The 14,266-nt window shown below is 46.2% G+C and overlaps 8 non-coding genes across 8 annotated transcripts; all 8 read left to right on the forward strand.

Moving 5' to 3' along the window:
- The first annotated feature begins 769 nt into the window (after positions 1-769).
- Trnat-agu (transfer RNA threonine (anticodon AGU)) lies at positions 770-841 on the forward strand. Its single transcript has one exon. It is a non-coding gene; the product is annotated as a tRNA-Thr (tRNA).
- A 1,435-nt stretch (positions 842-2,276) lies between these two features.
- On the forward strand, positions 2,277-2,348 carry Trnat-agu (transfer RNA threonine (anticodon AGU)). The gene has a single exon. It is a non-coding gene; the product is annotated as a tRNA-Thr (tRNA).
- Positions 2,349-3,822: 1,474 nt separating this feature from the next.
- Positions 3,823-3,894, forward strand: Trnat-agu (transfer RNA threonine (anticodon AGU)). Its single transcript has one exon. It is a non-coding gene; the product is annotated as a tRNA-Thr (tRNA).
- Positions 3,895-5,353: 1,459 nt separating this feature from the next.
- Trnat-agu (transfer RNA threonine (anticodon AGU)) lies at positions 5,354-5,425 on the forward strand. The gene has a single exon. It is a non-coding gene; the product is annotated as a tRNA-Thr (tRNA).
- A 1,447-nt stretch (positions 5,426-6,872) lies between these two features.
- Positions 6,873-6,944, forward strand: Trnat-agu (transfer RNA threonine (anticodon AGU)). Its single transcript has one exon. It is a non-coding gene; the product is annotated as a tRNA-Thr (tRNA).
- Positions 6,945-8,421: 1,477 nt separating this feature from the next.
- On the forward strand, positions 8,422-8,493 carry Trnat-agu (transfer RNA threonine (anticodon AGU)). The gene has a single exon. It is a non-coding gene; the product is annotated as a tRNA-Thr (tRNA).
- A 1,449-nt stretch (positions 8,494-9,942) lies between these two features.
- On the forward strand, positions 9,943-10,014 carry Trnat-agu (transfer RNA threonine (anticodon AGU)). The gene has a single exon. It is a non-coding gene; the product is annotated as a tRNA-Thr (tRNA).
- A 2,998-nt stretch (positions 10,015-13,012) lies between these two features.
- Trnat-agu (transfer RNA threonine (anticodon AGU)) lies at positions 13,013-13,084 on the forward strand. The gene has a single exon. It is a non-coding gene; the product is annotated as a tRNA-Thr (tRNA).
- Positions 13,085-14,266: the final 1,182 nt, after the last annotated feature.

Genomic DNA, 14,266 nt, shown 5'->3' on the forward strand with positions numbered 1-14,266 from the left:
GGAGATGCTCTTGAGCTTGAAACACGCACAACAAGACCGGTGTTAACTAGCGAATTGGTTTGCATATTGCCGTCGCCGCGTGTTTTTGACTGGCACTTGCACATCTAAAATAACGTCCGAAAGTAACTCGTTCGGCTTATGAGTCACATCAAGTATGTGTGTTAATTTTGACGAAACTAGCTCTGCAGGTTGTCATGCAATTCTGTTACCTCTCAGAAATGATTATGAAATAAAAGTGAACTACGTGACGAGTGTGACGTTAGGAAAACATTAGGCAACATGGGGAGGTTCTGTATGGGACCAATCAACCCAAACGAGTACTGTGTGACGTGCTAACCGGCATACTCTCACCGAGGCAGCGCGGCTAGCTCAGTCGGTAGAACATAAGGCTCTTAATCCCAGGGTCGTGGGTTCGAGCCCCACGTGGGGAGGAACGGAATTTTGTTCCTCTGCAGATGTAACTTACCGTTTTTCTGATTAACGTGATGTAATGGAAATAGCAACTTTAAACTTTGCCTACGTCTCCGTCAGTCGCTACGAAACTGTATTTGAAGGTGAAGGTGATTTTGTAGACATGTGTGAAAGACATGTTCTGAAATGCAAGTGGTGTTATTTGGAGAGCACTACCTTTACGTGTCAGATGTGTAGGCAAGCAGTAATGGGTCGCCATAGCTGCAAATATTAGATGGTAATATGAAGTGTTGTCAGCTGAAGTCTGATGATCCAGACGACCGTAAGGATGAAGTACGCAAAAGTACCGCTAGGCCGCGCCTCTTTAGCTCAGTGGCAGAGCACTGGTCTAGTAAACCAGGGGTCGTGAGTTCGATCCTCACAGAAGGCAGACGAATTTTGGATATCAGTTGCGCGTCGTGGCCTTATAGCAAACAGTATCTGGGATGACTAACAATTAGCGAGAGGCGTTTTATTAAGAATTACTCTCAGATGTGATTAAGGCGAATGGCGCAGATAAAGCATTTGCCAAAGCGGTACAGCATAAGGTGGGATGGGACAGTCTGAAATATATTTTATAGATGTATTTCTCACATATCTCAGAGCCTTCCGCGGTTGTCGACGTCGTCGTCGCCGCCGCCACTTCTGCAGAAGTAGCAAATGGACGTCGTAGCAAATGCGGCGAGGGACGCCCTGCCTTACATTTCCGAATGCACAAAGTGTGTGGTTTAGTTTCCCAGTCTATATTTGGTAGGTCTCGTAGCAGGTTGAATGTATCAAATGGGTGGGAAAGAGCAAGGGGCAGCGTCTGTGTAGAACGAAAACACAACTCCTCAGTGGTGTGAGCGTTTTGAGATGAGTCGTATATAAGTTCCACTTGTTTGTCAGTGACCGTGTGGCCTAATGGATAAGGCGTCGGACTTCGTATCCGAAGATTGCGTGTTTGATTCCTCTCTCGGTCGTGTTTTTCCAGATCTGAAAAAGAAACATACCGTTTTAGTGTAGCACTTGAGCAGTACGAAACCGTGTGAACGTTGCTGTTGACCATTTTCTGCTTGGAGATGCTCTTGAGCTTGAAACACGCACAACAAGACCGGTGTTAACTAGCGAATTGGTTTGCATATTGCCGTCGCCGCGTGTTTTTGACTGGCACTTGCACATCTAAAATAACGTCGGAAAGTAACTCGTTCGGCTTATGAGTCACATCAAGTATGTGTGTTAATTTTGACGAAACTATCTCTGCAGGTTGTCATGCAATTCTGTTACCTCTCAGAAATGATTATGAAATAAAAGTGAACTACGTGACGAGTGTGACGTTAGGAAAACATTAGGCAACATGGGGAGGTTCTGTATGGGACCAATCAACCCAAACGAGTACTGTGTGACGTGCTAACCGGCATATACTCACCGAGGCAGCGCGGCTAGCTCAGTCGGTAGAACATAAGGCTCTTAATCCCAGGGTCGTGGGTTCGAGCCCCACGTGGGGAGGAACGGAATTTTGTTCCTCTGCAGATGTAACTTACCGTTTTTCTGATTAACGTGATGTAATGGAAATAGCAACTTTAAACTTTGCCTACGTCTCCGTCAGTCGCTACGAAACTGTATTTGAAGGTGAAGGTGATTTTGTAGACATGTGTGAAAGACATGTTCTGAAATGCAAGTGGTGTTATTTGGAGAGCACTACCTTTACGTGTCAGATGTGTAGGCAAGCAGTAATGGGTCGCCATAGCTGCAAATATTAGATGGTAATATGAAGTGTTGTCAGCTGAAGTCTGATGATCCAGACGACCGTAAGGATGAAGTACGCAAAAGCACCGCTAGGCCGCGCCTCTTTAGCTCAGTGGCAGAGCACTGGTCTAGTAAACCAGGGGTCGTGAGTTCGATCCTCACAGAAGGCAGACGAATTTTGGATATCAGTTGCGCGTCGTGGCCTTATAGCAAACAGTATCTGGGATGACTAACAATTAGCGAGAGGCGTTTTATTAAGAATTACTCTCAGATGTGATTAAGGCGAATGGCGCAGATAAAGCATTTGCCAAAGCGGTACAGCATAAGGTGGGATGGGACAGTCTGAAATATATTTTATAGATGTATTTCTCACATATCTCAGAGCCTTCCGCGGTTGTCGTCGTCGTCGTCGTCGTCGTCGTCGTCGTCGTCGTCGTCGTCGTCGTCGTCGCCGCCGCCACTTCTGCAGAAGTAGCAAATGGACATCGTAGCAAATGCGGCGAGGGACGCCCTGCCTTACATTTCCGAATGCACAAAGTGTGTGGTTTAGTTTCCCAGTCTATATTTGGTAGGTCTCGTAGCAGGTTGAATGTATCAAATGGGTGGGAAAGAGCAAGGGGCAGCGTCTGTGTAGAACGAAAACACAACTCCTCAGTGGTGTGAGCGTTTTGAGATGAGTCGTATATAAGTTCCACTTGTTTGTCAGTGACCGTGTGGCCTAATGGATAAGGCGTCGGACTTCGTATCCGAAGATTGCGTGTTTGATTCCTCTCTCGGTCGTGTTTTTCCAGATCTGAAAAAGAAACATACCGTTTTAGTGTAGCACTTGAGCAGTACGAAACCGTGTGAACGTTGCTGTTGACCATTTTCTGCTTGGAGATGCTCTTGAGCTTGAAACACGCACAACAAGACCGGTGTTAACTAGCGAATTGGTTTGCATATTGCCGTCGCCGCGTGTTTTTGACTGGCACTTGCACATCTAAAATAACGTCGGAAAGTAACTCGTTCGGCTTATGAGTCACATCAAGTATGTGTGTTAATTTTGACGAAACTAGCTCTGCAGGTTGTCATGCAATTCTGTTACCTCTCAGAAATGATTATGAAATAAAAGTGAACAACGTGACGAGTGTGACGTTAGGAAAACATTAGGCAACATGGGGAGGTTCTGTATGGGACCAATCAACCCAAACGAGTACTCTGTGACGTGCTAACCGGCATATACTCACCGAGGCAGCGCGGCTAGCTCAGTCGGTAGAACATAAGGCTCTTAATCCCAGGGTCGTGGGTTCGAGCCCCACGTGGGGAGGAACGGAATTTTGTTCCTCTGCAGATGTAACTTACCGTTTTTCTGATTAACGTGATGTAATGGAAATAGCAACTTTAAACTTTGCCTACGTCTCCGTCAGTCGCTACGAAACTGTATTTGAAGGTGAAGGTGATTTTGTAGACATGTGTGAAAGACATGTTCTGAAATGCAAGTGGTGTTATTTGGAGAGCACTACCTATACGTGTCAGATGTGTAGGCAAGCAGTAATGGGTCGCCATAGCTGCAAATATTAGATGGTAATATGAAGTGTTGTCAGCTGAAGTCTGATGATCCAGACGACCGTAAGGATGAAGTACGCAAAAGTACCGCTAGGCCGCGCCTCTTTAGCTCAGTGGCAGAGCACTGGTCTAGTAAACCAGGGGTCGTGAGTTTTATCCTCACAGGAGGCAGACGAATTTTGGATATCAGTTGCGCGTCGTGGCCTTATAGCAAACAGTATCTGGGATGACTAACAATTAGCGAGAGGCGTTTTATTAAGAATTACTCTCAGATGTGATTAAGGCGAATGGCGCAGATAAAGCATTTGCCAAAGCGGTACAGCATAAGGTGGGATGGGACAGTCTGAAATATATTTTATAGATGTATTTCTCACATATCTCAGAGCCTTCCGCGGTTGCCGTCGTCGTCGTCGTCGTCGTCGTCGTCGTCGTCGTCGCCGCCGCCACTTCTGCAGAAGTAGCAAATGGACGTCGTAGCAAATGCGGCGAGGGACGCCCTGCCTTACATTTCCGAATGCACAAAGTGTGTGGTTTAGTTTCCCAGTCTATATTTGGTAGGTCTCGTAGCAGGTTGAATGTATCAAATGGGTGGGAAAGAGCAAGGGGCAGCGTCTGTGTAGAACGAAAACACAACTCCTCAGTGGTGTGAGCGTTTTGAGATGAGTCGTATATAAGTTCCACTTGTTTGTCAGTGACCGTGTGGCCTAGTGGATAAGGCGTCGGACTTCGTATCCGAAGATTGCGTGTTTGATTCCTCTCTCGGTCGTGTTTTTCCAGATCTGAAAAAGAAACATACCGTTTTAGTGTAGCACTTGAGCAGTACGAAACCGTGTGAACGTTGCTGTTGACCATTTTCTGCTTGGAGATGCTCTTGAGCTTGAAACACGCACAACAAGACCGGTGTTAACTAGCGAATTGGTTTGCATATTGCCGTCGCCGCGTGTTTTTGACTGGCACTTGCACATCTAAAATAACCTCGGAAAGTAACTCGTTCGGCTTATGAGTCACATCAAGTATGTGTGTTAATTTTGACGAAACTAGCTCTGCAGGTTGTCATGCAATTCTGTTACCTCTCAGAAATGATTATGAAATAAAAGTGAACTACGTGACGAGTGTGACGTTAGGAAAACATTAGGCAACATGGGGAGGTTCTGTATGGGACCAATCAACCCAAACGAGTACTGTGTGACGTGCTAACCGGCATATACTCACCGAGGCAGCGCGGCCAGCTCAGTCGGTAGAACATAAGGCTCTTAATCCCAGGGTCGTGGGTTCGAGCCCCACGTGGGGAGGAACGGAATTTTGTTCCTCTGCAGATGTAACTTACCGTTTTTCTGATTAACGTGATGTAATGGAAATAGCAACTTTAAACTTTGCCTACGTCTCCGTCAGTCGCTACGAAACTGTATTTGAAGGTGAAGGTGATTTTGTAGACATGTGTGAAAGACATGTTCTGAAATGCAAGTGGTGTTATTTGGAGAGCACTTCGTTTACGTGTAAGATGTGTAGGCAAGCAGTAATGGGTCGCCATAGCTGCAAATATTAGACGGTAATATGAAGTGTTGTCAGCTGAAGTCTGATGATCCAGACGACCGTAAGGATGAAGTACGCAAAAGCACCGCTAGTCCGCGCCTGTTTAGCTCAGTGGCAGAGCACTGGTCTAGTAAACCAGGGGTCGTGAGTTCGATCCTCACAGGAGGCAGACGAATTTTGGATATCAGTTGCGCGTCGTGGCCTTATAGCAAACAGTATCTCGGATGACTAACAATTAGCGAGAGGCGTTTTATTAAGAATTACTCTCAGATGTGATTAAGGCGAATGGCGCAGATAAAGCATTTGCCAAAGCGGTACAGCATAAGGTGGGATGGGACAGTCTGAAATATATTTTATAGATGTATTTCTCACATATCTCAGAGCCTTCCGCGGTTGTCGTCGTCGTCGTCGTCGTCGTCGTCGCAGCCGCCACTTCTGCAGAAGTAGCAAATGGACATCGTAGCAAATGCGGCGAGGGACGCCCTGCCTTACATTTCCGAATGCACAAAGTGTGTGGTTTAGTTTCCCAGTCTATATTTGGTAGGTCTCGTAGCAGGTTGAATGTATCAAATGGGTGGGAAAGAGCAAGGGGCAGCGTCTGTGTAGAACGAAAACACAACTCCTCAGTGGTGTGAGCGTTTTGAGATGAGTCGTATATAAGTTCCACTTGTTTGTCAGTGACCGTGTGGCCTAATGGATAAGGCGTCGGACTTCGTATCCGAAGATTGCGTGTTTGATTCCTCTCTCGGTCGTGTTTTTCCAGATCTGAAAAAGAAACATACCGTTTTAGTGTAGCACTTGAGCAGTACGAAACCGTGTGAACGTTGCTGTTGACCATTTTCTGCTTGGAGATGCTCTTGAGCTTGAAACACGCACAACAAGACCGGTGTTAACTAGCGAATTGGTTTGCATATTGCCGTCGCCGCGTGTTTTTGACTGGCACTTGCACATCTAAAATAACGTCGGAAAGTAACTCGTTCGGCTTATGAGTCACATCAAGTATGTGTGTTAATTTTGACGAAACTAGCTCTGCAGGTTGTCATGCAATTCTGTTACCTCTCAGAAATGATTATGAAATAAAAGTGAACTACGTGACGAGTGTGACGTTAGGAAAACATTAGGCAACATGGGGAGGTTCTGTATGGGACCAATCAACCCAAACGAGTACTGTGTGACGTGCTAACTGGCATATACTCACCGAGGCACCGCGGCTAGCTCAGTCGGTAGAACATAAGGCTCTTAATCCCAGGGTCGTGGGTTCGAGCCCCACGTGGGGAGGAACGGAATTTTGTTCCTCTGCAGATGTAACTTACCGTTTTTCTGATTAACGTGATGTAATGGAAATAGCAACTTTAAACTTTGCCTACGTCTCCGTCAGTCTCTACGAAACTGTATTTGAAGGTGAAGGTGATTTTGTAGACATGTGTGAAAGACATGTTCTGAAATGCAAGTGGTGTTATTTGGAGAGCACTTCCTTTACGTGTCAGATGTGTAGCCAAGCAGTAATGGGTCGCCATAGCTGCAAATATTAGACGGTAATGTGAAGTGTTGTCAGCTGAAGTCTGATGATCCAGACGACCGTAAGGATGAAGTACGCAAAAGTACCGCTAGGCCGCGCCTCTTTAGCTCAGCGGCAGAGCACTGGTCTAGTAAACCAGGGGTCGTGAGTTCGATCCTCACAGGAGGCAGACGAATTTTGGATATCAGTTGCGCGTCGTGGCCTTATAGCAAACAGTATCTGGGATGACTAACAATTAGCGAGAGGCGTTTTATTAAGAATTATTCTCAGATGTGATTAAGGCGAATGGCGCAGATAGAGCATTTGCCAAAGCGGTACAGCATAAGGTGGGATGGGACAGTCTGAAATATATTTTATAGATGTATTTCTCACATATCTCAGAGCCTTCCGCGGTTGTCGTCGTCGTCGTCGTCGTCGTCGTCGTCGTCGTCGTCGTCGTCGTCGTCGCCGCCGCCGCCGCCACTTCTGCAGAAGTAGCAAATGGACATCGTAGCAAATGCGGCGAGGGACGCCCTGCCTTACATTTCCGAATGCACAAAGTGTGTGGTTTAGTTTCCCAGTCTATATTTGGTAGGTCTCGTAGCAGGTTGAATGTATCAAATGGGTGGGAAAGAGCAAGGGGCAGCGTCTGTGTAGAACGAAAACACAACTCCTCAGTGGTGTGAGCGTTTTGAGATGAGTCGTATATAAGTTCCACTTGTTTGTCAGTGACCGTGTGTCCTAATGGATAAGGCGTCGGACTTCGTATCCGAAGATTGCGTGTTTGATACCTCTCTCGGTCGTGTTTTTCCAGATCTGAAAAAGAAACATACCGTTTTAGTGTAGCACTTGAGCAGTACGGAACCGTGTGAATGTTGCTGTTGACCATTTTCTGCTTGGAGATGCTCTTCAGCTTAAAACACGCACAACAAGACCGGTGTTAACTAGCGAATTGGTTTGCATATTGCCGTCGCCGCGTGTTTTTGACTGGCACTTGCACATCTAAAATAACGTCGGAAAGTAACTCGTTCGGCTTATGAGTCACATCAAGTATGTGTGTTAATTTTGACGAAACTAGCTCTGCAGGTTGTCATGCAATTCTGTTACCTCTCAGAAATGAATATGAAATAAAAGTGAAGTACGTGACGAGTGTGACGTTAGGAAAACATTAGGCAACATGGGGAGGTTCTGTATGGGACCAATCAACCCAAACGAGTACTGTGTGACGTGCTAACCGGCATATACTCACCGAGGCAGCGCGGCTAGCTCAGTCGGTAGAACATAAGGCTCTTAATCCCAGGGTCGTGGGTTCGAGCCCCACGTGGGGAGGAACGGAATTTTGTTCCTCTGCAGATGTAACTTACCGTTTTTCTGATTAACGTGATGTAATGGAAATAGCAACTTTAAACTTTGCCTACGTCTCCGTCAGTCGCTACGAAACTGTATTTGAAGGTGAAGGTGATTTTGTAGACATGTGTGAAAGACATGTTCTGAAATGCAGGTGGTGTTATTTGGAGAGCACTTCGTTTACGTGTAAGATGTGTAGGCAAGCAGTAATGGGTCGCCATAGCTGCAAATATTAGACGGTAATATGAAGTGTTGTCAGCTGAAGTCTGATGATCCAGACGACCGTAAGGATGAAGTACGCAAAAGCACCGCTAGTCCGCGCCTCTTTAGCTCAGTGGCAGAGCACTGGTCTAGTAAACCAGGGGTCGTGAGTTCGATCCTCACAGGAGGCAGACGAATTTTGGATATCAGTTGCGCGTCGTGGCCTTATAGCAAACAGTATCTGGGATGACTAACAATTAGCGAGAGGCGTTTTCTTAAGAATTACTCTCAGATGTGATTAAGGCGAATGGCGCAGATAAAGCATTTGCCAAAGCGGTACAGCATAAGGTGGGATGGGACAGTCTGAAATATATTTTATAGATGTATTTCTCACATATCTCAGAGCCTTCCGCGGTTGTCGTCGTCGTCGTCGTCGTCGTCGCCGCCGCCGCCGCCACTTCTGCAGAAGTAGCAAATGGACATCGTAGCAAATGCGGCGAGGGTCGCCCTGCCTTACATTTCCGAATGCACAAAGTGTATGGTTTAGTTTCCCAGTCTATATTTGGTAGGTCTCATTGCAGGTTGAATGTATCAAATGGGTGGGAAAGAGCAAGGGGCAGCGTCTGTGTAGAACGAAAACACAACTCCTCAGTGGTGTGAGCGTTTTGAGATGAGTCGTATATAAGTTCCACTTGTTTGTCAGTGACCGTGTGGCCTAATGGATAAGGCGTCGGACTTCGTATCCGAAGATTGCGTGTTTGATTCCTCTCTCGGTCGTGTTTTTCCAGATCTGAAAAAGAAACATACCGTTTTAGTGTAGCACTTGAGCAGTACGAAACCGTGTGAACGTTGCTGTTGACCATTTTCTGCTTGGAGATGCTCTTGAGCTTGAAACACGCACAACAAGACCGGTGTTAACTAGCGAATTGGTTTGCATATTGCCTTCGCCGCGTGTTTTTGACTGGCACTTGCACATCTAAAATAACGTCGGAAAGTAACTCGTTCGGCTTATGAGTCACATCAAGTATGTGTGTTAATTTAGACGAAACTAGCTCTGCATGTTGTCATGCAATTCTGTTACCTCTCAGAAATGATTATGAAATAAAAGTGAACTACGTGACGAGTGTGACGTTAGGAAAACATTAGGCAACATGGGGAGGTTCTGTATGGGACCAATGAACCCAAACGAGTACTGTGTGACGTGCTAACCGGCATATACTCACCGAGGCAGCGCGGCTAGCTCAGTCGGTAGAACATAAGGCTCTTAATCCCAGGGTCGTGGCTTCGAGCCCCACGTGGGGGGGAACGGAATTTTGTTCCTCTGCAGATGTAACTTACCGTTCTTCTGATTAACGTGATGTAATGGAAATAGCAACTTTAAACTTTGCCTACGTCTCCGTCAGTCGCTCGAAACTGTATTTGAAGGTGAAGGTGATTTTGTAGACATGTGTGAAAGACATGTTCTGAAATGCAAGTGGTGTTATTTGGAGAGCACTTCCTTTACGTGTCAGATGTGTAGCCAAGCAGTAATGGGTCGCCATAGCTGCAAATATTAGACGGTAATATGAAGTGTTGTCAGCTGAAGTCTGATGATCCAGACGACCGTAAGGATGAAGTACGCAAAAGTACCGCTAGGCCGCGCCTCTTTAGCTCAGTGGCAGAGCACTGGTCTAGTAAACCAGGGGTCGTGAGTTCGATCCTCACAGGAGGCAGACGAATTTTGGATATCAGTTGCGCGTCGTGGCCTTATAGCAAACAGTATCTGGGATGACTAACAATTAGCGAGAGGCGTTTTATTAAGAATTACTCTCAGATGTGATTAAGGCGAATGGCGCAGATAAAGCATTTGCCAAAGCGTTACAGCATAAGGTGGGATGGGACAGTCTGAAATATATTTTATAGATGTATTTCTCACATATCTCAGAGCCTTCCGCGGTTGTCGTCGTCGTCGTCGTCGTCGTCGTCGTCGTCGTCGTCGTCGCCGCTGCCGCCGCCACTTCTGCAGAAGTAGCAAATGGACATCGTAGCAAATGCGGCGAGGGACGCCCTGCCTTACATTTCCGAATGCACAAAGTGTGTGGTTTAGTTTCCCAGTCTATATTTGGTAGGTCTCGTAGCAGGTTGAATGTATCAAATGGGTGGGAAAGAGCAAGGGGCAGCGTCTGTGTAGAACGAAAACACAACTCCTCAGTGGTGTGAGCGTTTTGAGATGAGTCGTATATAAGTTCCACTTGTTTGTCAGTGACCGTGTGGCCTAATGGATAAGGCGTCGGACTTCGTATCCGAAGATTGCGTGTTTGATTCCTCTCTCGGTCGTGTTTTTCCAGATCTGAAAAAGAAACATACCGTTTTAGTGTAGCACTTGAGCAGTACGAAACCGTGTGAACGTTGCTGTTGACCATTTTCTGCTTGGAGATGCTCTTGAGCTTGAAACACGCACAACAAGACCGGTGTTAACTAGCGAATTGGTTTGCATATTGCCGTCGCCGCGTGTTTTTGACTGGCACTTGCACATCTAAAATAACGTCGGAAAGTAACTCGTTCGGCTTATGAGTCACATGAAGTATGTGTGTTAATTTTGACGAAACTATCTCTGCAGGTTGTCATGCAATTCTGTTACCTCTCAGAAATGATTATGAAATAAAAGTGAACAACGTGACGAGTGTGACGTTAGGAAAACATTAGGCAACATGGGGAGGTTCTGTATGGGACCAATCAACCCAAACGAGTACTGTGTGACGTGCTAACCGGCATATACTCACCGAGGCAGCGCGGCTAGCTCAGTCGGTAGAACATAAGGCTCTTAATCCCAGGGTCGTGGGTTCGAGCCCCACGTGGGGAGGAACGGAATTTTGTTCCTCTGCAGATGTAACTTACCGTTTTTCTGATTAACGTGATGTAATGGAAATAGCAACTTTAAACTTTGCCTACGTCTCCGTCAGTCGCTACGAAACTGTATTTGAAGGTGAAGGTGATATTGTAGACATGTGTGAAAGACATGTTCTGAAATGCAAGTGGTGTTATTTGGAGAGCACTTCCTTTACGTGTCAGATGTGTAGCCAAGCAGTAATGGGTCGCCATAGCTGCAAATATTAGACGGTAATATGAAGTGTTGTCAGCTGAAGTCTGATGATCCAGACGACCGTAAGGATGAAGTACGCAAAAGTACCGCTAGGCCGCGCCTCTTTAGCTCAGTGGCACAGCACTGGTCTAGTAAACCAGGGGTCGTGAGTTCGATCCTCACACAAGGCAGACGAATTTTGGATATCAGTTGCGCGTCGTGGCCTTATAGCAAACAGTATCTGGGATGACTAACAATTAGCGAGAGGCGTTTTCTTAAGAATTACTCTCAGATGTGATTAAGGCGAATGGCGCAGATAAAGCATTTGCCAAAGCGATACAGCATAAGGTGGGATGGGACAGTCTGAAATATATTTTATAGATGTATTTCTCACATATCTCAGAGCCTTCCGCGGTTGTCGTCGTCGTCGTCGTCGTCGTCGTCGTCGCCGCCGCCGCCGCCGCCACTTCTGCAGAAGTAGCAAATGGACATCGTAGCAAATGCGGCGAGGGACGCCCTGCCTTACATTTCCGAATGCACAAAGTGTATGGTTTAGTTTCCCAGTCTATATTTGGTAGGTCTCATAGCAGGTTGAATGTATCAAATGGGTGGGAAAGAGCAAGGGGCAGCGTCTGTGTAGAACGAAAACACAACTCCTCAGTGGTGTGAGCGTTTTGAGATGAGTCGTATATAAGTTCCACTTGTTTGTCAGTGACCGTGTGGCCTAATGGATAATGCGTCGGACTTCGTATCCGAAGATTGCGTGTTTGATTCCTCTCTCGGTCGTGTTTTTCCAGATCTGAAAAAGAAACATACCGTTTTAGTGTAGCACTTGAGCAGTACGAAACCGTGTGAACGTTGCTGTTGACCATTTTCTGCTTGGAGATGCTCTTGAGCTTGAAACACGCACAACAAGACCGGTGTTAACTAGCGAATTGGTTTGCATATTGCCGTCGCCGCGTGTTTTTGACTGGCACTTGCACATCTAAAATAACGTCGGAAAGTAACTCGTTCGGCTTATGAGTCACATCAAGTATGTGTGTTAATTTTGACGAAACTAGCTCTGCATGTTGTCATGCAATTCTGTTACCTCTCAGAAATGATTATGAAATAAAAGTGAACTACGTGACGAGTGTGACGTTAGGAAAACATTAGGCAACATGGGGAGGTTCTGTATGGGACCAATCAACCCAAACGAGTACTGTGTGACGTGCTAACCGGCATATACTCACCGAGGCAGCGTGGCTAGCTCAGTCGGTAGAACATAAGGCTCTTAATCCCAGGGTCGTGGGTTCGAGCCCCACGTGGGGAGGAACGGAATTTTGTTCCTCTGCAGATGTAACTTACCGTTTTTCTGATTAACGTGATGTAATGGAAATAGCAACTTTAAACTTTGCCTACGTCTCCGTCAGTCGCTCGAAACTGTATTTGAAGGTGAAGGTGATTTTGTAGACATGTGTGAAAGACATGTTCTGAAATGCAAGTGGTGTTATTTGGAGAGCACTTCCTTTACGTGTCAGATGTGTAGCCAAGCAGTAATGGGTCGCCATAGCTGCAAATATTAGACGGTAATATGAAGTGTTGTCAGCTGAAGTCTGATGATCCAGACGACCGTAAGGATGAAGTACGCAAAAGTACCGCTAGGCCGCGCCTCTTTAGCTCAGTGGCAGAGCACTGGTCTAGTAAACCAGGGGTCGTGAGTTCGATCCTCACAGGAGGCAGACGAATTTTGGATATCAGTTGCGCGTCGTGGCCTTATAGCAAACAGTATCTGGGATGACTAACAATTAGCGAGAGGCGTTTTATTAAGAATTACTCTCAGATGTGATTAAGGCGAATGGCGCAGATAAAGCATTTGCCAAAGCGGTACAGCATAAGGTGGTATGGGACAGTCTGAAATATATTTTATAGATGTATTTCTCACATATCTCAGAGCCTTCCGCGGTTGTCGTCGTCGTCGCCGCCGCCGCCACTTCTGCAGAAGTAGCAAATGGACATCGTAGCAAATGCGGCGAGGGACGCCCTGCCTTACATTTCCGAATGCACAAAGTGTATGGTTTAGTTTCCCAGTCTATATTTGGTAGGTCTCATAGCAGGTTGAATGTATCAAATGGGTGGGAAAGAGCAAGGGGCAGCGTCTGTGTAGAACGAAAACACAACTCCTCAGTGGTGTGAGCGTTTTGAGATGAGTCGTATATAAGTTCCACTTGTTTGTCAGTGACCGTGTGGCCTAATGGATAAGGCGTCGGACTTCGTATCCGAAGATTGCGTGTTTGATTCCTCTCTCGGTCGTGTTTTTCCAGATCTGAAAAAGAAACATACCGTTTTAGTGTAGCACTTGAGCAGTACGAAACCGTGTGAACGTTGCTGTTGACCATTTTCTGCTTGGAGATGCTCTTGAGCTTGAAACACGCACAACAAGACCGGTGTTAACTAGCGAATTGGTTTGCATATTGCCGTCGCCGCGTGTTTTTGACTGGCACTTGCACATCTAAAATAACGTCGGAAAGTAACTCGTTCGGCTTATGAGTCACATCAAGTATGTGTGTTAATTTTGACGAAACTAGCTCTGCATGTTGTCATGCAATTCTGTTACCTCTCAGAAATGATTATGAAATAAAAGTGAACTACGTGACGAGTGTGACGTTAGGAAAACATTAGGCAACATGGGGAGGTTCTGTATGGGACCAATCAACCCAAACGAGTACTGTGTGACGTGCTAACCGGCACATACTCACCGAGGCAGCGCGGCTAGCTCAGTCGGTAGAACATAAGGCTCTTAATCCCAGGGTCGTGGGTTCGAGCCCCACGTGGGGAGGAACGGAATTTTGTTCCTCTGCAGATGTAACTTACCGTTTTTCTGATTAACGTGATGTAATGGAAATAGCAACTTTAAACTTTGC

This window comes from Schistocerca gregaria, chromosome 4 (assembly GCF_023897955.1).
Source record: "Schistocerca gregaria isolate iqSchGreg1 chromosome 4, iqSchGreg1.2, whole genome shotgun sequence".
Taxonomy (NCBI): Eukaryota; Metazoa; Arthropoda; class Insecta; order Orthoptera; family Acrididae; genus Schistocerca; species Schistocerca gregaria.